At 40.8% G+C, this 26,953-nt stretch overlaps 1 protein-coding gene across 5 annotated transcripts in view; it reads left to right on the top strand.

The window, feature by feature from the left end:
- The window catches only part of SOX5 (SRY-box transcription factor 5), a 636,975-nt gene that overhangs the window by 287,989 nt on the left and 322,033 nt on the right, over positions 1-26,953 (top strand). Inside the window, exon 4 of one of the 5 annotated variants that reach the window (XM_085324083.1) lies at positions 20,886-21,031. The exons of the other annotated variants lie outside the window; for them this stretch is intronic. The gene's annotated coding sequence lies outside the window, so the exon portion shown is untranslated. The remainder of the gene's footprint in view (positions 1-20,885; positions 21,032-26,953) is intronic. 5 annotated transcript variants of the gene reach the window in all.

Genomic DNA, 26,953 nt, shown 5'->3' with positions numbered 1-26,953 from the left:
GCTATCAGTGAGCTATTCTTCCACTGAACCCAGCTGAAACTATTTGGCTAATCAAACTGGTAAGCCCCTACCTTTCACGCTAGCTCATGGACTTGAGTTGATTTTCTGGTGAGCTTGTGGGCTTGCAGAGTTTTGACAGAGCTCTTGAACTGTTATTTCAAGGAGAAGCAGCATCTCCTTAGTCCACATTTACTTTGCTAGTGCATGCAAGCCATGAACAGTGAAGCCAAGTCCAACAAAAAGATAAGAAGAGCTCTGTGGTCATGTCCTGAGGTTGGCATCTTGGTCGGATGCCTTTCTGGCCTTCCGCGTGTTGCTATTTAAAACAAAAATCTTGCATAGCAGCTGTTGCTGCTACAGACCAAACTGTGGTCTTGCTGCTCACGGAGATGATTTTCACAGGAGCCAGCATTCATTTTCCTGCAGACATACCACAAACGTTACTAAGTGCTCCTTAGACGAGCTCGCTTCCTTTTCCTCTGGACCTGTAATATCCAGGAGAGCGTGGGGCTGCAGGGATGTCCCCTCCTGTCCCTCCTGGTTTGGCAGCACTGCCGCTTCTTTCTCCTCTCGCGCCCTGAAACATTCCCGCTAGGAAGTGTTTTTTTCTCACTAGCATCATCTGTGCTGGGACATCCTGCTGCTTCTTTCTGCTGATAAAGGTCTTTAAAATGGTTGGGTGAGAAAGCTTAAATGATTCTCCAAGTTCTGAATAAGCAAGACTGAAACTTTAATTACGGCACCACACATGATATTCACGAGATTTATCGCTTTGGTCATGTGAGAGAACAGCACTAGTTGAACTTTGACTAATCAAGCGCTCTGTTTCCCTTCCTTCCCAAAACTGCAAGAAGGTAGAAACATGAAAAAACATTATATTAAAGTGAAACAATGACATTTTTAGAATCTTAAATAGTCTCGGTTGAGCATAAATCTTGTGGCTCCGACCTTATTTTATCCAGCTCAGTCTGCCAATCTGTAATCTCGTCCTGCTATGGAGCCTGGAAATGTTCTTGCTTGCAATCTCAAAGTGGAGCAGATGTCGCATAAATAGAAAATAGGTTGTATGTAAGCAGRGGCCATAGATTGCACAGAARATGGTTTGGGTGAATATAAGCTAATCATGCCACAAATCTGCTGTACTTTGGGAGTTAGGGTCTTTTTTTTTTTAATATAATTCTGCCTACCAAGTGCCAAACATGCCAGTTCACTTTTTTGCGCTGCATGGCATCTCCCACTTAAAAAAAAAAAAAAAAAAAAAAAAAAACTTTTTAGCAGCGGGATGATCCTTGTCAGCTCAAATGCTTGGTACAAATGGCTGGTAAGAATTAATCTGCTACATTCTTTCTTGAATGTTGGACTGACTTCTCCATGCAAAGATCCTGCTATTCCAGGTCCAAATTAATCGCAGTGCAAGAATTCTTCTCAGATTCCCTTGAAGGAGGTAACAAAGCCAAACTGCTTATTAGGTGTATCCATCTTTCCTACTATAGGATTGTAGTGTCTCCTACTCTATTGAACCTGGTTAGATAAACATAACTAACATATACAGAATATATATAACATATAACATATACAGAATATGTAACATATACAGACTATATATAACATATGCAGAATATATAACATATACATAACATAACATATACAGAATATGGCTTCCTTAAAGTATCTTTATTAACTGCCTGAAAGGCCCTAGAAAAAGCAAATTTAATAAAACTAATTATTTACCRTATTAATTTTGCTGTAGCTACAATTCCATCAGTTGTTCTCTTTAATAATATTAAGTGCCATATTTGCAATTTGTGTGAAGCTATCACACATTATTTACACAAGAATGCTCTGTTTGAACTGTGCTCGTGCCAACATGCAGTATGTAGAGACACTGTCTCCACTTAAAATAATTCATGATTAGAAAACCAGCCCTTCAATTTTGACATTTTTGTCAATTTTTCTTTCATTTGGAGATATATATGCATTTTTTTTCTAGTGTTACCCACAGAATATATTTCCCAAATATATGTAGTTGTGTTCATGGTGAAATCACAGCCCTACACAACAGATATTATCTTACCTGATTTTTGTTGTAATATATTCCATAGAGATTTTACATAAAATTTTGATTGGCTATATATGGCTCAGGTGCCTGTGCTATCAGGTCAACAGGATTTTAGTTACATGGGGTTGCAGTAGGACTTAAGCAAAAGTGCTTTTGGAAATTTGATACACTGAATGTATTTTTAAGACTTTCTTCTTATTACTAATGTCAACTTTAATTAATATAAATTAATTTAAAATTTATTAACTYGGAGATGGAAACCAGAGTGATCAGATATACTTCCTGGTTTTCATGCATTTCCACACTGAAGTCAATGTTCCAGGCAGCAAGGCAAATACTTTTATTCAGGTGCAAAACTAATCAGCCAAACGTGAAAATATTCATACCAGGTTTCCTAGATGCCTTGCTGTGAATACCGGGATGCAAATAGTATAGCATGAATATTGTAAGGCAGTAGGATTCATTTAAGGACCACGAGTAGTGAGTAATCCGCAGGAATTGGTACGAGAGCCCTTTTTATGCCACACAAAATCGCATGCTTTTGCTGCCTGTACCACTGTTTTTCACCCTCGCAATATTCTATAATGTACTCCCTCCAAGTACATGTTTCTTCACAGGTGAAGTCATTTAAGCGGAAAAGAATTGTAAATCTTTCTTTGGCCTCCCGTAGTTTTCCCTAGGTAGCCAACTGAGTTCCAGCTACCTCTCTTTCCAGTGCAATATATAAGTAATCGATAGGATTTATTTTTTGGATACACATGCCAAGAGTACTCCGTGCAGTTAGAGAGTACCCAGTACTATTTTAATGCTGTGCAGTTATTACGTATGGCAGCTCTTTTGCTCTCTGTGCTTKGCAGTAACTCCAGTACGAAGCCTGCGACTGAGTTGACGGGCATGAAAGTTTCATCGCAACGTAGGAAAAACTGGACGAGCGCGTCTACTGGGGAGAGCACAGAYAGCTTTTCTCTTTTCCAGGGTAGTGACTTCAGCTAGATGCAGCGCAGCGACATGAGGTCCACCGTTCGTCACCTCCAAACGAGCTCCCTGCGGCGCGTGGCCCGGGAGCGCCCCGGGGGCTGCTCGGGGCAGCCGCCGGCACCAGCGGTTGCGGGCGGTTTTGTGCGCAGGCTCGCGCCAAGGGAGCCGAACCGCTCCTCGCTCCCTGCCTGCACCGACTTCCGATGAGTTTCCAGGAGTTAGTGCAGATTTAGAGAGGTTGGTGCTGGCCTATGAAGTTCCTGGAGAGGTTTGGGACCCAAGTACCTGTCTCTTGCAGGGAACACTACTACAGCTGAGACCAGAGTAAGGACTGGGCTGATACTCCGCACTTCGATGCCAGGGAAGCTGCTGGKGAGGTGTAAAGCATCTAGGCATGAAGAGAAGCTTTTTCCTTCTCCATTTGTTCTTCTCCAATTCCATATCTGCTGAGGAGGATGTAGGGTCAGATTGATATATTTAAGAATTGATAYATTTAAGAACCTTATCTTTTTAATGATTGGGCATCTGTATCTGTATCTTGTAATGATTAGGCATCTATTCCGGTGTATATGATGAAAATCATATATATTGGAAGAAACATAACTGTCAAGTAAGAGGAATTCTCAACTACATAAATTTATTTTTATTTTCTTTTACCTGCTTCTGTTTCAGTGATGAAAAGGATTAGTGCAGAAAACTGTGCCTGCAGTTTATCGCAAAGCTTGCAATACCTGATGTGTCTCGTAAGGCCCCATTCTGCRATTACGTTAATATGTGAAAATCTCAGCCTCCACTTCCGTAAAAGTAAATTTTTCCTCCAATGAATTGCAGAGAAAAGCTTGAGGATGTGACATGAGGGCACCCCGAAAGAGTTGTAGAAAGTTAAAAAAGAAGGACCTTAGCTGCTTTTGGAAGGAATTTAGCTATGCTTTGTAGTTTTGTATTTTAACATCACTATTTATGGGAAATTTGATGACTTGAAGTACTTCTGTGATGATTTTTGAGTGGTTGGGACTGGTGGAACCTAAAATATTCTTCAGACCAAGGGGTTTCTCCTTCCATGCCAGGACGCTGTGCATCATCTCACRCAGTCTTTTCCATTCAGCGTGCTTGGAGGTGCCGGCTCGTGGCAGCATTCCCTGACCGTGGCTGGAGACGTCTTGTCATGTAGGTGTAGCCTCCCTTATTTCTGCATGTGTCACGCAGCTTCACTTGGGTTTGGCCCCTGGAAGAGCGAGTGGTGATGAGCTGATAGCCCTTCATTTAAAGTTTAAAAATTTAAAGAGCACAAAAAGTAAGTCGCACAAAGAATAAARTGAGTACTTAAGCAAACGTTTCAGACTCACTTGGAGTAGTTTGACAAAGTAATGAAAACACGCTGCATACAAGCACGCATGTACACACAATTGTTGCTGGCTGCCGTTGTCAGCAAGCTGAAGCAGGAGAGCGTCCGGGGCTGGTCCAGCCTGCGCTTCAGCTGGAAGCCCGACCTCGTGGCAGGGATACCCCGCGTCTGCTGCRGCAGCTTGTGCCACCGGCGCTGAGCGCTGCTTCTCTGCAGAGTAGTTTTAAGAACGGCCTCTGCGTGTGAGCAGCTATCCGGTTTTACCCGTAAAAAGAGTCAGGATCTCGAAGGGTAATTTTTCAGTCCCTGGTTCTGATGCGTGATGAGCAGAGCTGCTGCAGGATCACTAGTACTAGTAATGTCATGCTGTAACCCCAACCAGAAGAAGAAATTGTGCCCCAACTTGGCTTGAATTCGTCCAAATTATGTGCAAAACTTTTGAGTGTTTGAGAGGTTGTTTCCCCCAGACAACTCAATATACATGCAATTGAGATCATTTTTGTCAGAAATAAAAAAAAAAMCCCAGCAACAACAAAAGCTTACATCAGTGCACTGTCAACTGTACCAATAGTGAAAACAAAATTAAAGTTGCTTTAAAAAAAGAAAAATTTGACTATAAGGACAGTAATTCGTGGGGCATTTCCTGACTTCTGTAAACAAATTTCTTACAGTTGAGGAATTTAGGATTATTTTCTTTTTAATAAGAAAGGAACATTCATTCAACAGACAATAAAAGCTGTTTTAAACCTGTTAAATACTATGAAATAGATGTGTACAGCTAATTAAGGTATGTGTTGAATAGTAATTGTGTCATCCTGAGGGATTTACAAATAGAGTCTAGTTAAAATTTGATTCAATCTTCTATCATTCACAGAAGGTGCAAATTATTATTCATTTAGTGTGCTCTGATTTCAGTTCTAAAGGTAATCCAGAAAAAAGGGAGAGGGATTTCTGTTTTATCAGCATTGCTTGAGAACTAAGATCCCTTAATTATCACACTGTACCAATAATCTGCTACCAGCTCATGGAAGCACTCATCCAGCTTTGCAACTAACAATTTACCCTCCGAGCAGAGAAAGATGTAAGAAAATGTGTTTAGTCAGCAAGCAAATATCCCAAATTGTATGTTTTGGCTTTTGTCGGTGCTAATGTTGCTGAGCTGCGCAACCACGAGTCGCTTGCACAATACCTCTCAGTGCAATGCATCGCAGCAAAGGAGACAGATTTCCAAAGCAAGGGGGGGGGGAAAGCAAAGGTGAAGTGAGGCTAAATGGGATCCACTTCCGTCAAGCCCCTGGAACCTCCATCCAGATCCTTTCTTTCTAAGTAACGTTAGTGGACTCCTTGCCTTATTGCTCTATGTAATTTCCCGACGTAGGAATGAAGAGTTAGTTAAGATTCCTGATCAGCCTGTGAAAGTATTACATTTTTTAACAAGGAAGTTGCATTTAATGCCCTTAAAAGAAAAACCTTATTGCATTTCTGGATTTATAGCAGTAATTGGCCATCCTATGTACTTACTCTTAAAGCTGGCCTGAAACCAACAATTTGTTTTATGAAATATTTTTAGGTCTTGGGATGAAGACAAGATCTTTCAAAAAAATTGTGAAAATTCTCAAAAGAACCCAGGAACTAGAGTACTCCATGGTGATGTGGTAGAGACACGTTACATTTCTATTCTGCCTGATTTAGAAGTCCAGCTTCTAGCTGCTGTTGAATTCTCCTCTCTGTGTCTCTTATCTCTCAGGAAAATTTTGCCAGAACTGAGATATTTTCCTAATAACTTCTGTTTTGCTGCATTTTGATTCTTTTAAGCAGGAAAAGTTTTTATCTCAAATTTTTCTTGTTTATCTTATGTCTTCTCATTTTCTCAATTATTCTCTTAAAAAAAAAAAAAAAAAAAAAAAAAAAGCCTGTAGTCATATTAGCCAAACAAAAATATTGGGCATTACTCCAGTTTTTCCATTAACTAAGAGTAAGGGATCTCTTCAGTTGTGTTATCAGTTATTGTTTGGGCTTTTTTCATAAGCAGCTTCTAGTGTGCTTAGCTTGGATAGATTCGTTGTATGGTTTTACTGCAGAAAGGTAAATGTTCTCCTGTACTACTTTCTACAGTACATGTTTTCCTATCAATATCAGTGGGACTAATTATGTATATTAAACTGCCTATGGGAATAAAGGTTGCCTCTGCTGCCCTCCAGCCTGTACTGAAAGGCAGCCACCTCCGTGACAGGACCCGGCAGGTGCCAAACAGCTCACCAAAACGGTATGCAATTCTTTGAGGTTTAGCTTAAACAAAGATACTAGACTTCCCTGGAAAAATGGTTGAGCAGTGAAACATAATTCACTGCATTCTGATTTTATCTTTCTTTACTAAGGGGCATTTTGCTAAGGTGAATAAGCAGCAACTGTGAATGCACCCACATTATATTTGCTTGGTTGGGTTGGGTTTTTTTTTTYGGAGAGAGGCAAATGGGCCTGAGGTGTCTTCTGTAGGTGCCCCATCATATTTAATCCTATGACAGAGCTACATGTTTATAATACAGTTTTGGAGTATGTTGGCTACTCACTTGAAAAACCATAATGCTCACTAGGAATCTGGCAGCAAGCTACCATATTTTTCCTTTTTTTTTTTTTTTTTTTTTTTTTTTTTTTTTTTTTTTTCCCAGGCAGATTCTTTAAGAATATAGAGGTAGGTAATATTGTAATAGAAGTAAAAAGGGTTCCTAATTTCTAGCAAGATTAGAAAATGTTGTTTCTTATCTGTGATTTGAGAAGAACTGAAGGGTCAATGAGGAAGAGCACTGCAAAAGCTACTGCCCACGTGGTTGGAGCTGCAGAGGAAAGAGTAACTCTCACTGCAGCTCAGTTGAGTGGAAGGGAAGAGAATGAGGTGGCTTCAAAGTGAAGGGGGACTATTGGAAAAAATGTCAAGTAAAATCAGGCAAATTTTCTTTTTTTTTCTTCTTAAAGAAATGAGAACACATCTGTGAGATGAGTACTGAGAAGAAGAAAGCAAATCCAGTTGTCTGAGGGCAGCTTTAAATGTTTGCCTGCTGTTGGTGCTTTGGGATTGTTAAAGCTTTGTTGGCCCTTTCTATCTGTGGAGGTGGCTGAGAGAAGCCAAGCAAACGGGATGGGCTCTAATCCACCTGCAGTTTGGATGATTGTGTAGAAATACAAGGCAATTTGCTGGGGCCTGCCYCTATGCCTAAATGCCTCAGGATAGTTGTGTCAGAGATGGAGACATGCTAGAAGTTGTATGGGGAAGATCTTAGGCTACCCTTATCCCAGCTRAGAGTTAGTTACTAGAATTTTTTTATTCTCAGGAGCATGTTTGGGAGCTATGAAAGAGGTCAGGGTGGATTTTCAGACCCAGGATGCACATGCCAAACTTGGTGGTACTGGCTGGCTGGGTCAGCAACTATTTAAATCAGTTCTTTTCCTCTCCCTCCTCAGCAAATTTGTAGCTAGTTTCTGCCTGATGAAAATTACAGGTGCTGATGGCTATCTGACTTGCCCTGGCATTCAATTTGGGGGTGGATCAGATGCAACAGTAGCTAACCTTTCCTTGTGTTGTACTGTGGAAAGTGCAAGAAAAGTCGTCTTAAGTGTCTTGTTTGTATCACAGAAGTATTGAATGTATTCGGTCACTGCAGTGAACTTTGTTGATATTAGCTTTTTTTTCTTTACTCATCAGTTTTTGCATCACATTTGTCCATGTACCATTCCCAACCATCAGAGGCAGGTAAGAAGGAGGAGTCTGATGAGCAAGAGAACTGCACAACAGAACTTGCAGTCTTATAATAGAAATAGTGGAAAAGGACAATACTTTTCTCCCTACACAGGTTACTATCTTTTACAGACCAGTAAGTGGGCTAAAGTTTTGGAGCTTCACATTTAAAGTTTACATCTTGTTTTTGTACTGAAGAGTGAAGTATCTGCAATAACTGGTAATGCATGTAAAATCATTTGTTATCTGAGCTTGTAATACTAGCAGATTTCAAAAATTATGCATACCTTTTGGAGCTGGTGGAATGTTTGAGGGATTTATGCCTAACAGAATTTGCATTCCATGTAATTTGGATTTAATGAGTCAGTGTTATACAGGCAGAAGGGTTTCTGAGTATGTGACTCTCCATTTCCATGGCACAGTAGGTATTTCATCTTAATTTTTAGTTGCATACTAAGAAATCAATGTGTAAAGCAAAAGTGAATAGATATTGAAAAGAAAAGCATCAGAGAAGTTGAATAGTGATTACTGGGTTATTACTGGAAGCTGGCATATACTTATGAGTGAGAAAGTGTTTCAGAACTGGGGCAGTTCACAAACCACTTCTTCCCCCATCAGCAGCTAACTCAGTGGCAGCAGATATGTAAGCAGCCCCTTGGAAAAAAGACCAAGTGTGGTTTGTGACAGAACTGAGTGGAGATGATCCCAAACTGAAAGTCAAAACGGGATCTTCTTTTGAGGAAACCAGGTGATCTGGAATTTTATTCCAGGCCCTTATATAGGTAAGGTGCTTCCAAAGAATGTGAACCTAAATTTCTCAGAGCATTAGAATATGTGAATCCTAAGCCTTATTCATTGGTTGTTTTAGGTTTTGAAACTACCAGCATAGACCTAGGAATCAAGTTTTTGATAGTTTGCTTGGTCCCTAACAGCTCTCTCTTCTCATAGTCACATCAGAGTACTGCGCTACTTGTATCAGCAATCCTATCTATAGTAATGAATGTATGTGTAGAATACTACTGGGACCAGAATTTGAGACTTCAAACTAACGTACCCTCAGTCAGAAAGGCAGAAGCACATCCAAGAATAAACCAGAACAGTTTCTTAAATCTTCGTGTCTCATTTCCGTGAAAATCAGAAGTTTGTCCGAGGTGAATAAGAGATCTACGTCAAGGCAATAGGTGGAGTTGGCTTTTGGCCCCATCCTGGGAATGATGTGTAGAATCAGGTATGCTTTGGTCCTGAGCTACGCTGCRGTTACAGAAGAAAGAAACCTGAGAAATGCCAATGTGCTCTTTGAATTGCTGTGGTTGGACAGTAGGAATTTGGCCATGAGAGCTGCTACCTGCCCCATTCATGCTAGGGCCAGCTGCAGACAGCTGCGTGGCAGGCTGGTTTTACTGGTGTGACTGGCAGAACCCTTCAGGAAGGGAATGAAGGCTGTAATGAACTCCGTGCATCAGATTCTGACACTGAAGCCTCCTCGCCAGCTCCTTTTCAATCTGTATAAGCTTTTACACTTGCTCTTTGGGGTGCTGTGCCGGCTTCCTAGGCAGACGTCGCCTCTCCTTATTCTTTATATAGCATAAGTTATGTGGAGTTGTCCCRTTCTAGTTACTTGAGAAGTCATGTTTGGTTGGAGTCGGGGATATGCTCTGTGTCTGCTCACTAGAGAGGCAACATGTTTTAGACCATCAAAACTGAGGGCTCCTTTGCGTCATCATCATTTTGTTGAGGGTGAACAGCAAGAGAATAAGTAACTCTATTCCCTGTGGCTTAAAATCAGCCAGAGATAGATCTTCAGGATCGTAATAGCCTTCCTCCCCAGCTAACTTACCCTCAGGACGTCTGTATTAAGATGGGTGGCAGTGCACTGAATGTGCGCTCCCCACACCTCTCCAAGTCCTATTTCTTACTAGTGGCTGCGTGATGCCTCAGCACCTCAGCAATACGTGGCTTCTGCTGTCCAAGGAGACCCCCCTCAAAAGGAGGAGCTGCCCCTGCAGCTCAGGGACGGGGAGRTCCTGGGTGCTTCCGTGGGCAGCAGCCACAGAAGCTGCTTTCAGGCGGATAGTTATTCCTTAATTATTAGATGTAATGAGGGGTTTTTGTCGTATTAAAAAAGAAAAAGAAAAGAAAGGGAAAAATGAGAAAGAAAAAGGAAAAAGAAACAGCAAAAAGGGAGAAAAGATTGGGAATAGTTGGGATTATCTCTGTGCCGTCTCTCAGGTCCAGTGACAACACCACTACAATGGGCAGCTTTCAGGGCTGCATATGGTCTTGCTTCCGAGGGAGTTGATTAAGCGACTCCGGATGAAATTGAAATCCTGTGATTTGACCTTTGTCTGGCCTGGGAGGGCTGCAATTCGCATAACAATTTCCTTTTGTTCTTTGTTTGGAGTTATTAATCCAACATGAGCCTCGAATTAATCAGGGGTAGTGCGTTGTTACATTTCTAATTCACAGCTCCACTGCTTGTGTCTTTTTTAATTAAGGCCGAATGATAGCAGGCCTTAGCCCCTGATTGCAACACTTACTAACCACACATTGAGGGATGAAGAGGCTAAATAGGCAGAATGAGATTACTTCAAGGTTTCACTTAATTGTTTTCTTCCTTTAAGTAAAGAGCACTGAGTGAAGTTGTTAATGCCAGGCTGGGAGTATTTCTTTTATATGTGTGTTGTGTGTGTGTGTGTGTGCGTGCGTGCTGGGGTGGGGGAGATTATGATGGTTGCAGTGAGGACTCAGAGCTCTAATGACTTAAGGGTTTGTAAAATTGAAGCCTTTGGTTATTGATTTAAACCATTCCTCCTCCCTCCCCTGGGGAAGGGGGGGGGAGCAGGATAGAGGAAGAAGGAAAAGATTTGAAGAACATTAAACTTAAGTTAGCTACATGGATTTTCTTGTATCCTGTTTGAACTCATTTGTTTATATATTTTTTTCTTGTTGATTGCTAATGATGCAAAGTAGAAAATGCAGGAAAATCGAAGGCTATCAGAGATACTAAAGAAATGTGTTTAGAGATGCGAAGCCCTGCAAAGCCTGAGAGTAGTAATAATGATAGTAAAATAAAGGCAAGCCAGTTGTGTCACACACTAGATTTTGTTCATACTAAAATATGTTTGAGTTTCAAAAGCTATTTGTAAATTTTTATTGTTGGAACAGTTTAGAGCCACTAAGACGCAGGTGCTACTCCAAGGGGAATGTGTAGATGATCTCAGTTAGGTTCACTCTGTATATATAGCTCAATCTGTGCCAACCACTCAAGGTGCTGGAAGAGAAAATGCTCTTAGCACCCAGCCCTGTGACATTTACTTGCACAAATAGTTCCTTTTATATATGTGTGTGTGTGTGTGTGTGTATGTATATATATATATATATATAGTTCCATATACAGAAAACCCATTGAATTCAATTTGTGCTGTGAGCCTGCAATATCAAATAGAGCTCTGTAATTGTGGAAAATTAACTTTCTGAGTTACTTCATTCATCCGAAGAGCCGACGCGAGGGAAGGTGCCTGTATGGAGCAGTTCATGTTTCTCTACAAAATGTCACGTTAGTGTTAATCATACAAGGCTGTACAGCTACAGAACTATCATTCCCATCCTGGTGTGGGATACATAGAAGAGCAGTACTGTCCTTGCTTTTCTGAATTCTGTGGCTGTTTCATGCAGGATTATCTGCAGATGCAATGATAAAACCTCTAGATAGATTAATTAAAGGTAGGATATAAGCTCTAAGGAGAAAATGTTCCAGGTGAAAGCTTATTTCTATGTTTAGAAACCTAGATTGTAAACTGAGTCTGCTTTTTCAGATGAACCTGGAAAGGAGAGTTTAGATATTCAGACTTCCGTAGAAATATATATGCTATCTGGAACCAAAAACAAATTAACACACAGATCTGTAGGTCTGGCTTTCAACTGGTGCAAATAAGTACTAACAACTCCACTTCATTTCATGCTCAGTCATGTCAGCACAGCATTCACCTCGCACTGGGTTCGTAGCCCTGTTCTTGATTTTCCTGCCCTTTTTCTTTTTCTGATGCTGTCTATCAGGATACTCCTGGTAGGTTGCAAACTCCCATGCAGGGAGAAGTCAATAGGATAAGAAGGTGCTCAGCATTTGTTGGTTAGATTTTGTTGGAACAGGGCTTCCTGAGTGGCAATTCAGGCACCTTTTGCATCATTTTGTCTTTCAGGGCCAGTTTTGATGCTCTTAGCTGAATAACCTCTTATTCTCCAAGTACTGCTATTGAATCAGACTTTGCATGGAGGGAATACTATTAAGCATGAGTAAGCACATCAGAATCTGACCCTCAATCATTCACTTTTTTATTTTATTTCCATTTAAAGACTAAACACTTCACATTTGTTCGCCTTGTTCTTTTTTTCCTAGAAATGTGTGCAGGCCAGGGTATGTTTGTTTAGCAGATACAATTCCAGAATTAAAGTCTATTTTGAATGCAGTTCTGTGTGTCCTAGATCTCAGTGTGTTTCTTTTTTAATTATTGCTTAAAGGTTTACTCTCATTGGTTTAAAGGTGTCACATTATATTTCCAGTGGGTCTCAGAATGAGTGGTACTCCCGTGTGTTTCTTGCGTGTTTTGAATAAGATCTTAAAACCCAATGTCCAGTCCATTTTGTCCGCTGTTTAAAAACCTCACGACAGTGCTCATTGCAACAGGAATGTTTGGAGTTCTTCTAAAACTTGCTTCTTTTACCCCTTCTCATTCACCATTAATGTGTTTGGCTGCTTTTTCKCAGACATTTAATGTACAATTTAACTGTTTTGAGATCCTTAGAGATGAAAGATGTTGGATGAGCATATGATACTGTTCTTATAATGCTTGTTTGGATGGGTAAACCTCTTTGTGAACTCTTTTGCAGAGCCTTGCTGTACGGATAGAACCAGATATCCTTTCAATAGTTGTCAATGGTTGGTTTGCTCTCTCTGTAATAGACATTTCTAATTCCTTTTAATTATTCTATGGAGGAGTTAGGCTTCTTGCCATGCTCGGGCACCAAAGAGCAGGTTGGAGGTGTATGTGATGATGCCTTTCCTTCCCCTGCCCAGAGTGGCTTGAGTCTGCAGTTATTTCAGGGGCAGCCCATTGATCCGTAGTTCTTGCATATGCACAGCTGTAGCAGCCTCTGTAACAGTCACCCTGACAAGTCCACAAATAAATCAGGAATAACTTCTGTTATTGCKGTATTCTTGACAGTCTCGGACAATCTGTTGCTATTGATGAACCATTTCTGCTGAGATCAAGGCTGTCCTGCTCCTCTCCCTCTCCATCCGGTCTGCGTGGGGACGTGCTCCCCATGTCTGCAGGGAGGGCTCGTCCTCGGGCAGCAGACCGCCCCGTTTCAGCTGCGGAGAGGTCGGCGGTAGCGCTCCTCCGAAATGCGCGGAGGTGCTGACGCTCCTTCTCCTGAAACCGGTGCCGAGAAGCGCCCGGCCCGTTACTTTTCGGGCTCGCCCCTTTCGGACATAAGGTAGAGATTACTGCTAAAGGCTCCTGTAGCTTCTGGGAGCTCCTCCCCGCGTGCCGTCTGCCGGCGCTCCCCTTCCCGCGCCCCCGGGAGCGGCGGCCTTTGAAGTCGCACAAGGGAACGCTGTTGGCTAACAGTCCGGAGGCCGCTTCGCTCGAGCTCGCCACCACGTGAAAACAAGTGCGATCCATCRTATTTCGTTAACTAGCCGCCCTCTGTTCGGGTGCCCCTTTTTTGATGTCGGAGCGATCCTGCGCCGAAATCAGAAGGATGCGTGTGATTAAGAGCGGTCATACTACTTGCTGCATTGTATTGTAAATCACCTTTCCGGGCCCCGGTACTTTATCAGCCCCACTGGCCTTGGCTTGGGTACATTTTTGACTACTCTGTATATACAGTGTATTAGCGCAATGGAGATCATTATGTGGCCTGTATTTGAGTCATTTTTATTTAAGATGCCAAACAATAAGCTGTTGATTGGGGGAACAAGAGGCGAACAATAATGTTCTGTGTCACATAATACACCACCATTTTCCAGCTTTGCTTTAGAAGGGCCCTCTTTATTGTTTTTGTATAAAAATGGTTCTTAGGAGGAGGAATATTTTGCTGAGGTATGTCATTATTTTGCAAATTTCTATTATCTCATCATGTTGTCTTCATTGTAAATTGCAGCTAATTAGGAACCTAGTTAGAGCCCCAGCTTTGAGGCTGGCTTTTTTGTGAAAAGAGCCCACCGATTACTGCACTACAAGAGAGGAAGGGAGAGAAAAAGGAGATTAATCTGGTTACCTAGGCGACACTCGCTTCCATCTGCGAGGAACAATACATTTTTGTTTCCTTGGCTCAGTTCAGATCTGTTTTGTTTAGGAGGGAAAAAAAAGAAGAGTGAGGGAGAAAGAGAGAGAGAGAAAGGAGGAGAGGGAAGGAGAGAGRGAGGGAGAGGGAGAGGGGCGATAGCCCCACAACAGCGCCGGGTGGATGCAGCCCGGCCCCGGCTCACCGGCTCCGGCTCCGCAGCAAGTTTCAGGGTCTCGGGGGAGTGGGAAGATGAAAGAGATAAGCTCCAAAGTTGTCAAAGGTCGTAACCTTGCCACACAAAGCCAGCGGTTTTACTTCTAAATCCCCTGCTCCCAAAAAGCACTTAATGAAATAATATACTGCGCTTCTCAACGCCCCGGAGTCTTTATTAAGCAGCAAGGCCCCCGAGATCGGGAATTTAAGGAGTCATTTAAAACTTCTGACTCAACAGGCCGTGGCTTGGAGCGTCTCTGGTGGGTGTGCTGCTTTCCTCGCAGCGAGCGAGACAACTTTTCTTCCGCCGCCTCTCGTCAGTGGTATTGGGGCTTCCCTGACACACGTTTTATAACTGTCTCTACACAAAAGGGAGAGGTCTGTAAAGGCCGGGCAGTCTGGTCCTTTTTTTTTTTTTTTTTTCCTTTTCTTTCTTTTATTTCTTTATTCCTCTTCGGTTACCTTCGCAAGGTCACGGTGTAGCAGGCGGCGGCGACCTGCTAATCTTTCCCGTTGCGCACCAGGCTCTGAAACCTTTGCGTGGCTTTTGCGTAGGACACACAACGTAGCCACATTATTTGCTGCGTGTTATGTAGCTTGCCAGAAAAAGGACTGAAGTAATAACCAGAGCTGATAGAGCCTGGCTAAAAGCTCAGAAATGCTCAGGAGCTCTTCTACTGAATTGGCTAAATCCACAGACTTTTGATATGCATAATGCTTTCTCCAGGTGTTATGTCATCGCATATAACGTTTTGCTATCTGGTAGCATTATGGATGATGACATAAAGTCACAAAAATGTTGAAGTTACCAATTTTAGCTTATCTGAGCTTTCCAAACCTGGACTGTGCTGATAAAATCAGAGCAAGTATCAGATTAACAACCCTAAATCCCCTCTTCTGCATTGCTCTGAAGTACTGTTCTTGCAATTTCTTCCTCTAAAGAAGCTTCTAAGAGCTGCTTCACGGATGGTGCATTGCTCCCTCTGACTGGGAACGACAGTTGTCGTGTTTAAAAATTAAGACCATTCAGGAGGAAAGGATAAAGAAAAGTACCCCAGCTCTTCGTGTGAACAGCGTGAAGAGTCTTGCAATTGAAGCCATTTGATTTTCCTGTTTTGCCACATGTTTGCTGTGGGATCTTGGCCAATTCGTCTCATGTAATTCTGCCTCAGCCCTTGACCTATAAAATGGCCAAATCTCTGTTTCTCTACCTCAGAGGATAACATGAGGCTTAATTAATGAAGGACTTGTGAAGAGTTTGAGATGCTAGATGCGAAGGTTTTGTATAAATACAAAAAACATAATTTTTGGCTACTCTGTTTCTGTAAATGCCTTGTTGGGTATACCTGAACCAGCTCTTCCAAGAAGAACTCTCAAATGAAAATGAAATCAGTCATATTTGCCTTTGTTATGTGCCGAGACTTGCTGAGCTGTTTTGCAGAAATTTGGATAGAGCAGTTGTCACCTCACAGACAATTAGCGCAGGTCGTCATTTCGCAGGGTTTGAAGAGAATTTCCTCAGCAATTTTGCACTGGCTGAATGTGTTAAGATGAGGCGGGTGACGAAAGATGGGTAGATGCAATCTGTGTGTGTGAGAAAGAGAGCAGGGACCCTACTCTTCAGTACGCAGCTGAGTACCTTTTGAGAGAAAGGTTTGAGGAGTGAAATAGTGCACTATTTCACTAGAGACTGTTAGCTGTATAAAGAAAGGAACAGGAATATTTTACATGTTTGCTTAAATAACATTTTTAGCAGCAGTGTTCATTCTGAAGGAATCATAAAGAACTTTCCAAAACATAGCAAAAAAGATCCATCCATTATTAGAGAGCACCAGGATGACACCATGTTAGACAAAGATGTTTACTTTGAAGTAAGTTACAGTTTGGAGGGACTTTAGGGTTACCCTTCTTGTTCTTAGGGAAGGGGGCGATTAATAACATTCAGTGGCCAAGGCTAGTTTTACATATTGTGGAAAAGATAGCCAAGGATGGAGTTCAGACGGAGCCCAAGACGGAACTTGTTAAACAGACRCCACAGAATGAGAAATATGGAACCCAATCTTTGGGAAAGGTCAACCTCTGCTTCAGCCCCAGTGTAAAAGGTGGAACATTTATTGGTGATTTCATGTCACTGGCATAACAACAAGGAGTTCTGTTTTCACGTAAAGTGTAGGCTTAAATCTGTTTCCTTTCCTTGCAAATGGAGGACTTCTGTTGTTCCTAGGAAGGGAACTGCAAAAGGCCCTCTTTCCTCTCACGTCCTGGCGTTGTAAGTAGAATCTGCATTAGTGTGCACTTGTATGGACCCATATGAGACTGTATAGACTTGTCTGCCTGTATAGACCCATTTGGCAGTTCTTAATGTCCCTGCCAGCTGGTGATCTGGTGACAGTAAACGTGAGATGCTCTGCACTGCAGCTAGTAATCTCACTAGCCTCRGCACCTGTGCACCGCTGCCACCAAACTCAAACCTGGAGTGCGGCACCTGGGAGGTTTTTCAGGGAAGAGTATCACAGATGTGACTCTGGGAGGCTCTGATCCTTCCCYAGCATGTCTCCTGTCTTGATTGCTATTTGGTCTAAAGTCTTCTTGAGTCTGTGAAATTTGACAAAATAATACTCAGAGGGAAATATGTTACACCTTTTGTGTTGCATTTTGGAACAACACAGTGTTGTCTGAAGGAGCTGTCAGTGTCTCTGAAGGTTTCTCAAAGGGTTTCCAGTGCCTTATCACAGCCAATTTAAGAAATTTAGCTCTTAAATTCATTTTCTTTGGAGACTGTTTTCTTTTTTCCTGTGTTGTATAATGATTTCCCTGCCTTTCCAGTCCATTACTGTCAGTTCTTTTGGGGGATGTCAGATTGCATAAGAACTGATACAAACATTCAGCAGAGCCTGGAGCAGCCCTTGAATGAGTTTTGTCTTGGCAAACCCACTCCTTTACCAAATCACTTTCTGCATAAGCATTCCAAGGACAAGATCTATACTGTTTCTGTGTTGTTCTGCAGTAAGGAATTGGTAATTATTTTTCATATSGAAATTTGAGAAGATGTGAGGGACACAGAGAGGCAAGATACAGTAGTTTGTGCTTCCTGATCTAGCACTTTTTTAGACAAATTTACTTCCTCTTTTAACTTAACGGGAAGTTTCTGTCAGAGAACTGTGTGTATTGCCAAGTTGCGTGTGTTGCGTGCAGCTGTGTGCCCAGTCACTACCACAACAGCAACTCCACAACTCGCCACTAGCAATGGACAATTTGGCTGTTTAAACCGTAGTTAGTTCTGTTTAATGGCATAGCCTGGATCTAAAAACCTTTCAGCCATATTTCAGGATAATGTTAAATCTCTTATCTGTTTGCTCCTCATTTATATGGTATTTACATGGTACAGGATTGAGTACGAGTGCAGTTATCTGTGAACATAGAAGACACTATAGCTGGACCCCCAGCGACAGCCGAATTGTTGGTGCATGGTGGCTATCAGAAAACACAGCACCAATGAGTAACCTTCTCTCTCTGTGTCTGTTACTAATACAGCTATATCTTTTCTGACAAAAAAGGAAGACAGAAAAGGAAGGGGGGAAAAGAGAGAGGGAATTCATCTTCTGCTACCCAACTAGCAAATACAGCATAAAACATCAGTGTGCCAAATACATATGAGCTGTAGATCACCATTTAGTTCATCCCTTTCTAGAAGACAGCACATCAGTGGCTTGACTGGAGGTAATAAAACAGAGAGGAGTTAAAGGAAACTGTCACAAGTCACTCCTACATCTCTCCCTTACTTTATTTTCATTGTAGTTATCCAGTGCTAAAATAAGAGGACGTCTTCTTTTGTGTATCATTTGTATTTTTTCTGTGAAGACAGAATTATGTTTAGATTCTCATGACTGAGTAAACTTCCTGAAGATAAGAACTTTCTTCAAAACGGGCCCTGTCATGTGGTCACTCTTTGAGACTGTTTGTCCATTCTACTTCAAAAGTGAATAAGACTAGTAAACAGATTTTCAGGAAATATCCTCCATGTGAATGGTTTCTCAGGTTAACACAGAATCAGCAGAACAGCACTGTTCTATCCTCTGCAAATGAAATTATTCTCTACTAGATCCTGAGAGAAGCTGATAGGTATACCTTCTATTTCTTCATGAAACGTATGTCGGAGATCTTTGATGAGGACTCCAATACCATGTGCAGAGATTTTATTGGCTGYTTAGTTAATCCCATTTGATTTGTCAATCTGTGGGATTAAATCAAAGCGTTGACAGCACAGATTATTCAAAAATCATAAATTAAGTCCTAAAATGTAAACTAGGCATAATAATCATGGTATTGAAAACTAATACTCTTGCATCTCTTCTTCTTTGCCTTTTTTTTCTGAACTTTTTTAATGCATTCAAATGATGCATTAAAACTAAATCTCAGATTTGAAAAAGTGAAGCCCTAAATTCTAACTCGATCACTTGATTCCAAGAGTTGTAGCTTTGAGAGAAGCATAGACATTGCAAGATTTGTGAGTAGTGAAGGGTGAATCTTAGGAGACTCAGAAATTTGRTTCAGTTTGGACCAACTCCTTGTATCTTGAGTGACTGTCTATACAATTCAGAATTGAGCAGATTTTCTTCTGAGCTTGCCAGGATTGTATCTCCTGCTTAGTGTTTACCAGCACACACRCATGTCCTGGGACAGATGAAGACAGGAGAAAGGGTTCGTTCTCACAGAAGTACCATGATTACCCTCGCTTCCCCCCTCAAAAATCTGGGTAGGAAAAAAGCAGCTGTTAACTGAGTTCTTCACTATAGATGTTCCATGGTGCTCTGCTTCAGTCCCCTCCTGCAGTGCTGCTTCTTCAGCAGGTTTAAAGAGTTGCAAATCCTTTTTTTTTTTTTTTTCATTTTGGAATATTGTACCTGCTGTAATTCATGTAGAATGAATAACTGAGTGAGCAGGAAGAAACAGTTTTCTCTATTGGTTGCTATTTGTTTGTTGCATACTCTTTTGAGAGATTTTATTCTCCTCCCGATCGTGCTAACTTTTAAATGTGTGTTTGGCTGTATGTAGGTCAATAGTTTGCRGGTCTGGGGTACCAGTTAATGTCATTCTTGCTGAAAAGACCTTTCCAGACAACAAAAGGGGAATGCAAAAGTAACAAAAAGGAATGTAAAACACAGACGTTTAAAGTGTATRCAACATTTACCAGGCACTCAATTTGAAACATTTTATATATGTATTTATTTTTAATTGAGCAGTTTAAAAATGTCAAGTTGATTGACTCTCTTTCAGGAGATTGGTGGTATTTTCTTTACTAGTGCCCACTGTAGACCTGCATAAATTGCTTACTCTTTCCTCAAGCTTTCAGTCTGAAACTTTTCATCACACTGATGATCATTAATTAAAAAAAAAGGGGGGGGGGAATGGAAGGATTGAAGGTTTTCCAAGCTCTGAAGACAGCTATTGTAAATCAGATTTGARCAGAAAAAAACAAGGAAATTAAGATTATGCAAGCCTTTCTTTTTGTCAGCTATGTTTGTATATAGGGTTACAAAATTCCCCAAACTGGCTGGACTGCATACATAGGATAACTGAAGGCTTTGATAATTACTGTAAAAATSAAGTATATTATACGCCATTCATTCTTCCTACTTTCTGAATTCTTTCTGCCATCTCAGGTATATTCTGGCCCTTAAGGATGGTCTTTCTTTAGACAGTGCTTTGTACTATGTGAATGCTTCAGCAGTTAGATGAAGCCTTTGGCCAGCAAGTCAATAAAACTTGCTGTGAATCTGCACATTCTCTATTACATTCAACTTTTATGCTTCCAGAGTGAAGATGATTAAGTTTTAAAAAGTTTAGAGAACTTGACTTTAAGCATTGTTGACAGTTTCGGGAATCATTGGGCAGCCTGACATAATGTTATTCATGATGAGAGAGCTGTCAGGACAGATCAGGAGGGGTACCAGAGAGAAATGTAAGGCAATATCTTCAGTATAGTATGWAGAGATTTTATCTGCGTGACTTCTATTAATAATGGGAGTTTTGCAGTTAAATCCCTAAGCACTATGAAAAAATGCTGCCAACATGCCCTGTAGCATAGCTTGAATTAAATTGTTTGTTCACTGTTGTTTGGACATTGAAGATCATCATGTCTGAGCAGTAGCCCCAGTTCCAGTTTCCTCCAGGTGTTGCTGAAGAGCAGGGGGCTGCGGTAGGGGATGGATAGCGACAAATCGCATGGCCAGTTTGTGATCTCTGTCTCTTTTTGTGCATTTCAGATACCTCTGCCCCTAAAAGTGCCATCTCTGGGCAGATCTGGTCTGTCAAGAGTTCGTATACGTTGTGACTGCTCAGGCAGGAGGCTCTCCGTGTGCCGTGGTTACACGGCATGCCTATAGCTGCRCGCATCAGAGCTGCTGAACAAGTAAGATACTGCGTATGCAGGCTCCTGCCCTGTTTGCACCCTTCTTTTCCCAGGCCGTATTCCTGCTGAGTTTCCAGCTTACTGAATAGTACCTTGCTCCAGATAATGCAAGTGAATTTAAAGCTCTCCAAGAAAAGTTAACGCGAGCAAAGGGATAAAATCATCATCTCTACCTCATCTCTCTCAAACCGACCGAGGTAGTCCAAGGCTTGGGCCACCAGGCAAAAGCGAGGGCCATCTGCGTAAGGAGCRCCTCTGCCTATGCAGGCGACTGCTCTGCCCTCCAGTTTCAGGGCAGGGAGCAGAAGGCTGGTGGCAGTGACTAATGAGCCTCATGCCTGAGGGTAATCTGTAGTCTTAAAAAAGACTGAATTTACTTTTAAATTAGTTATTCCTATTCTCATATATAGTCTATAGAAATACAGGGACTTTGGGAGCTTTCCCCTCTCACAAGAGCATGAAAGAAACAAGAAAAACAAACCAGTTCAAAAATACTTAGGAATTGATATCTCATATCTGAATTAATGTATTTCCACAACGGAAACAACTGTGCTCTAAAACTATGCCTGCGTACAATTACAAAGTTCATTCGTGTGGCTCCACAACTGGCCAGTGAATAAAGCCATAGCTGTRCGCTAGAAACCCAGCCTGACAAGATACATCCTGCAAGGCGGTGCAGGTCCTCAGTTCTCGTTGACTTTAGAGTGCACATCTTTTTAGTTCAAAGAGGATATCTTTCTCTGTGTCTGTAAAGTGTGCATTATATTTTGAATACTAGTGTTACATGAATTGTAATAATGACAACTTCAGTTCAGGACTTTTTATGGCTAGTAGATCTTTGTTGTCTAAGTGATTCCATAGCTATTTTTCCCTTTTCTTACATTTTCTTGCTCATTAAATTTTGATGTTGCTCTATAGGGAAAAAGAAGAGGGAAAAACATAATGTGTTAATCCATAAAAAGCTGTGCTGAAAATGTTTGCATGCTTCTACTGAAAGGTCTCCCACCTCAATTTTAAACCACAGCCTCAATCCACTCTTGTTTCTGTTTACCTTTAAAGTATTTTCAGTCATTGTATACTTATAAAATAATTAGCATACTTCAAAAAACACTATTTTTGTAAAGTCAAGGTTTCTATGGTATGAATTCTTCCCAGCTGTGATAAAACACTCTTGAAATTAACAGTGGCTTGATGAGATCTATATGGGACTTTGTAAACAGGAGGAACCTTTGTGCCACTGTAGCTGAAGTTACCTTAGCATTTCCCACTGTAACTAGTGTTTTCATGTAATTATTTCTGCTGTCCACACTTCCTCTCCAGTGATGCTTATTGTACAGAATTTCAGATTTTGAGCACACATTTTCTATTGCAGATCAAATAATAAAAATGTTTGACTATTTCTTTCCTAATTACACACCCTCAGAAGCTACTTTTTCTCTTCATGTAATTATAAAGATCTCTTTTCTTTTAAAGTAGTTCCTTAGACTCCTTGGTTATTCCTGATGTCAGTTACCTTTGGTGTGCGTGTCTGKTAAATATTTCATAGAGGCTTGATCTTGCAAAGTCCAGAGTACTTACGTGATTAAAGACAAGTAAGTGCTTTGCAGGGTCGTCAGCTAGAGTGCTGGGGCAGAAGCAAGCCCTATAGAGGAACCAGTACGCAATGAGGGATGGCACTCAGTATTCCCGATGACTGGCAGTCTTGGACTGGGGAGTCATGTGTTGTTGGGGATTTACCTCATTTTACTCCCCTGTAAAATGAGTGTGAGAACATTTGTGTCCATTTCTGGGTTCTTCTTTGGATAATCAGCTGATGCCTGAAAAATTCTTTGAGTTCCTACAGAGAAGTATCCAATATACATATTTGTACTGTGTATATGTGTGTTTATAAGAATGCAAAATATGTATTTATTCCAATTTGATATAGTCATCATCTCAGCTTGAAAATTGTCTCCTGCAGATATATTGCAAATTGACTAAATTTTTTTTTACTGTATCAAACATTGTAATGTGCAATTCATGCCCGATCTCATAAGCTKCTATATGCATCCTGTAATGTTAAAGCTCAGAATGTCTGCAGAGTACCAGATAAAAATCTTCTTAGGCCRTATTTTAGGAGGTATACGTGTATACCCTGATCTGCTCTATGGCAAGTGTTTCAGTTAAAACCTTAAGTGACAGACTGAACCTGTTAAAAAAGAGAGAGAAAAAAGAAAAAGCTACACAGGAACTTGGTGTCCCCCAAATGTTTCGACAGGGCAGGCTAACCAGTGGTTCTTGGAAAGCTGAAGTGTGACTTCAGTGCCTGAACTATATGGCATGAGATCAACCACAAAGATATACTATCGCAAGATCTGAACACAATCAAAATCTCCAGATATGGGGGAAATTGAGCCAGGCACTGGCATGACCAAGTTTCTTTGGGACTATAACACATACTTAACTCTGTTCTGGCATAGGGTGCTGGGATGCCTGGGGAAACTTGGCTGTCTCCCATCTGTGTGTTTCTCTTCTCTCTGATTCTCAAACTACGTGCTATGAGTGTTGAGGACCTTGGTCAGAGAAGGATTTTGGTGCTTTTAGAAGCACTGAAGAAGCACCAGATAAGGATTTTCAGTGCTTTGTGATTTTAGGGGCAAGATACCAGCCAGCCTTGCAATAATGCACATCAAGAGCAAAGTAACTTGCTTTGAATTTCCTATTTATTCTCAAGGAGACTTAGAATTTTGATTCTTTAAAGCGTGAAGCACCACATGTATTTCATGTGAGTATTTTGTTGTGGACTGTTAAGTTGATCTCAGTTTTCCTGTGTATACAAGGAAACAACAGGACGATGGAGGTRTTCTCATTGCAGGGAGGCCAATGTTCAGCTTGTTACATTGCTTCTCATATCATCATTTAGCTAGTGTGTGATGAGCAGACTGCCAAGACAGCCTTAAGTATTGGGAGACATTCTCAAATTTCATGTACCTAGTTTTAATCCTATTAGTCAGCAGTGTATTAAAATTCCTGACTCTGTTTTGGTTAATGTCCGGGAGAACAAGGTGAGTGATTCTTCTGACTACATCGTTCTGGGTTACATGACAAGGTTTGTGTTTTGTAGGCTTTCTTTTCCCTCCAGGAGAACTCTGTTTTTATACATGAATTAATTCTTTGGGTTTGGATGAGTTATTTGGGTCTGGATGGTGATGTGATTTTTGAAGGCAGTTCTGTGTGGTTAGTCCATTTGTAATTATTTCACTCAGACTGGAAGCGTCTTCCTTTGCCAGAGGAGATACAATTCTCTYCTAAGTTTTCGTCAAAGACCAAATGATTGTCTGAGTAAACTGATAATATTGATTCCAGATGAACCTAAGAGTCTATCTAATAATTATATATTAAGTTATATACATTAAGCAAGAAAGATTTTTTTTGGTTGATTATTCCATCTTCAGCTTTTGGTTTCTTTCTGCTGCCATCCTGATTACCATATCTGTTCAGATATTGACTGGAATTTGTCCAGGTAGTCTGAGCACTGAGGTGAGAAGGCTTATTTTGTGGGATAATTGGCTGAGCGTCTCATTCGCTAAGTACTTAATGATATATGTTCTTTCTACTGTATGTATTCATTTCCTTCATGTCCCCCATCTAGCTCAACTTGTATCCAGCTACAATTCAATAGACATTAATTGCTATAATATGGGTAAGAAAAGCAGAAGGCTAGTTTTTAGTATTCAGTTCATATTGATGTACATGAAAGATAACCACCACAGGGGCTGCGTCTACAAGCACTAGGGACTTCTCAGAGGAAAATGTACTGACAGATCTCAGGTCAATACCATAATCATCCCTCACAGAGATTGATTCTGGACATACTGTATTTAATGGATATATTTTTGTTCTGTTGGGATTTATGTCACTTTGTGGTCCAATTGTTCTAGACGTTTTGTCCATCAAACGAGGAGCATCTATACAGAGCAATAAAATAACAGCTTGTCTCCATGGATTAAAACAAACAAAAAACCAAAAATATTTTCTGATCTTTTGGGCTTTTCCATATCTGAAGCAGTTTAAAAATTATTGTGGTAGCTTTTATTGGCAAGAGTCATCTGCTAGGGTCTTTCTTGACTAGAAATGGTGGCAGTTACTTACTATTGCATCTCTYAAGGTGTGTCAGGAAAAACGTAGCAGTTTCACATGACTCCTTTCTAATGTGCCCCCTCCTTTCTCCTGGCCTATGGGCCTGTAGTGGCTGGCAAGTTAATAAAGAATGACTATAGGAGTCTAATGGTATGACAAAAAAAAGGCAAACCCAAAGAAGGCAAAGTCATAAAACGAAGGAAAACTGCTCAAAGAGGATTAGGGCTGCAGCAAAAGATAATCTTGGGTGGCCTCAGTTTCTCTGGATAGAGTGCAGGGGATTTCTTTGGGAAGAGCCAGTCTTGTCAGAGAGCAGAATGGCAGACTRAGATGTATATATTTAAGAGCTTGAATAATAAGAGACTGATTGGGAATTTGAGGGCTTTGGCTATAAGCTCAGTCACTTGCAGCTCAAATTCTTCTCCCTTTCTCCCTTATTATCTGCATATTCTGTGGTTTTCTTTGCCCTCTTTCTTTCTGCCTTTCAATTTTGCCTCCTCTCAGCATCCTGCTGTGCACGTCCACTCTTCTTTCTCTTCCTTTGGTTCTTTCAATTTTCCTTATTTTCTCTAAGGAACAACTTTATTGTAGTTGTTGTTGTTACTGTTATTGAGCCAGCAGGACGAGCTGAAAGTTACTCTGGCTCTGGGGTCATTGAATCTGGTCCACAGAGGTATCTAGGAGAAACATTTGGTATGTTGACATACTAAGATGAAGTTGTCATGATGGCTGTTTGGAGCATTGTCTGTTTTGACAGTATTTACTTTCTCTGCATTTTCGGTTGCAGAGGAAAGCATTGTGTCTAGGGAGYAAATCTGCAACTTGTAGTTTGGACTTAATGCTCTTAAGCATTATTTTAAAAATGGGTAGTGAAGTGGTTGACAATTATGGAAGAAAATATTATTGATCTGAGATAATTTGGCCATGGCTATTGAACTTCCAGGCACCATGAAATCAGTCTTCACTTGCTAACCCAGAACTTACTGGGGGAGAGAAATGTATTTTTAAGCTTAAAAGTTTTCTGTTAATAACTGAGTATCTCCAACTAGAACATATAAATGTAGTAAGTTCGCTCATGTTGCACATGTATATGAAGTCAGTAATACTTGTGAAATATTCCCATTCTTCCTCTGTTTCAAGGAAATAATTTTAATTCTTGTGCAGGCTAATGAATTGAACTCTAGAGACTGAAATTTTTTCTTTGTTCACAGAGCTATGGTCCGACAGTCAACAGCAAAGTTCAGCTACATTATATTACAGGATGCTGTGTTTTTATAATGGATTTCTATTATCATCAAAATGAGTAGTTCTACAGTCAATTCATTCTTTGGCCTCTTTAGTTCCTTGGAGTAAATCAGGATTATTTAGTCCCATTCCAGAATATAATCTACTGAATGGAGTTTATATATTAAGCAACAATCCTGTTGAATTCACTACTCAGACTTATCAACTGAAAGAGAGCTATAGTGCTTTGATATGTTTCCCTGGCCTAGGAGTATTATTAGGTGGGTTTTCTCCCCATCATCTCATTTGGGCTAGTTGGTGGTCCTCAAAAAAACAAACAAATCATTTGAACAGGAGAAATATATGATTGAATTTTTGTCAGTAGGTAATATTAACCCTTAAATGGTGCCAGCTGCGAATTCCTACAACTTTTGATGTGTTACTTAGATGTAATTCCATTTCAGCTGGAAGAAAAAGGGTCAAATTGTGTCTTCACAGGCAAAGGCAATATTTGCATCAAAATAYACAATTAGGCCATAACAAATTATTGGATCATACAATAGATCAGCTGCCTGATCT

The sequence above is a fragment of the Rhea americana genome, unplaced genomic scaffold (genome assembly GCF_003343005.1).
Source record: "Rhea americana isolate MKP2758 unplaced genomic scaffold, rheAme1 scaffold_9, whole genome shotgun sequence".
In the NCBI taxonomy this organism is placed as follows: domain Eukaryota; kingdom Metazoa; phylum Chordata; class Aves; order Rheiformes; family Rheidae; genus Rhea; species Rhea americana.
Note: the sequence above shows the minus strand (reverse complement) of the source record. Positions and strands in the feature narration are given on the sequence as shown.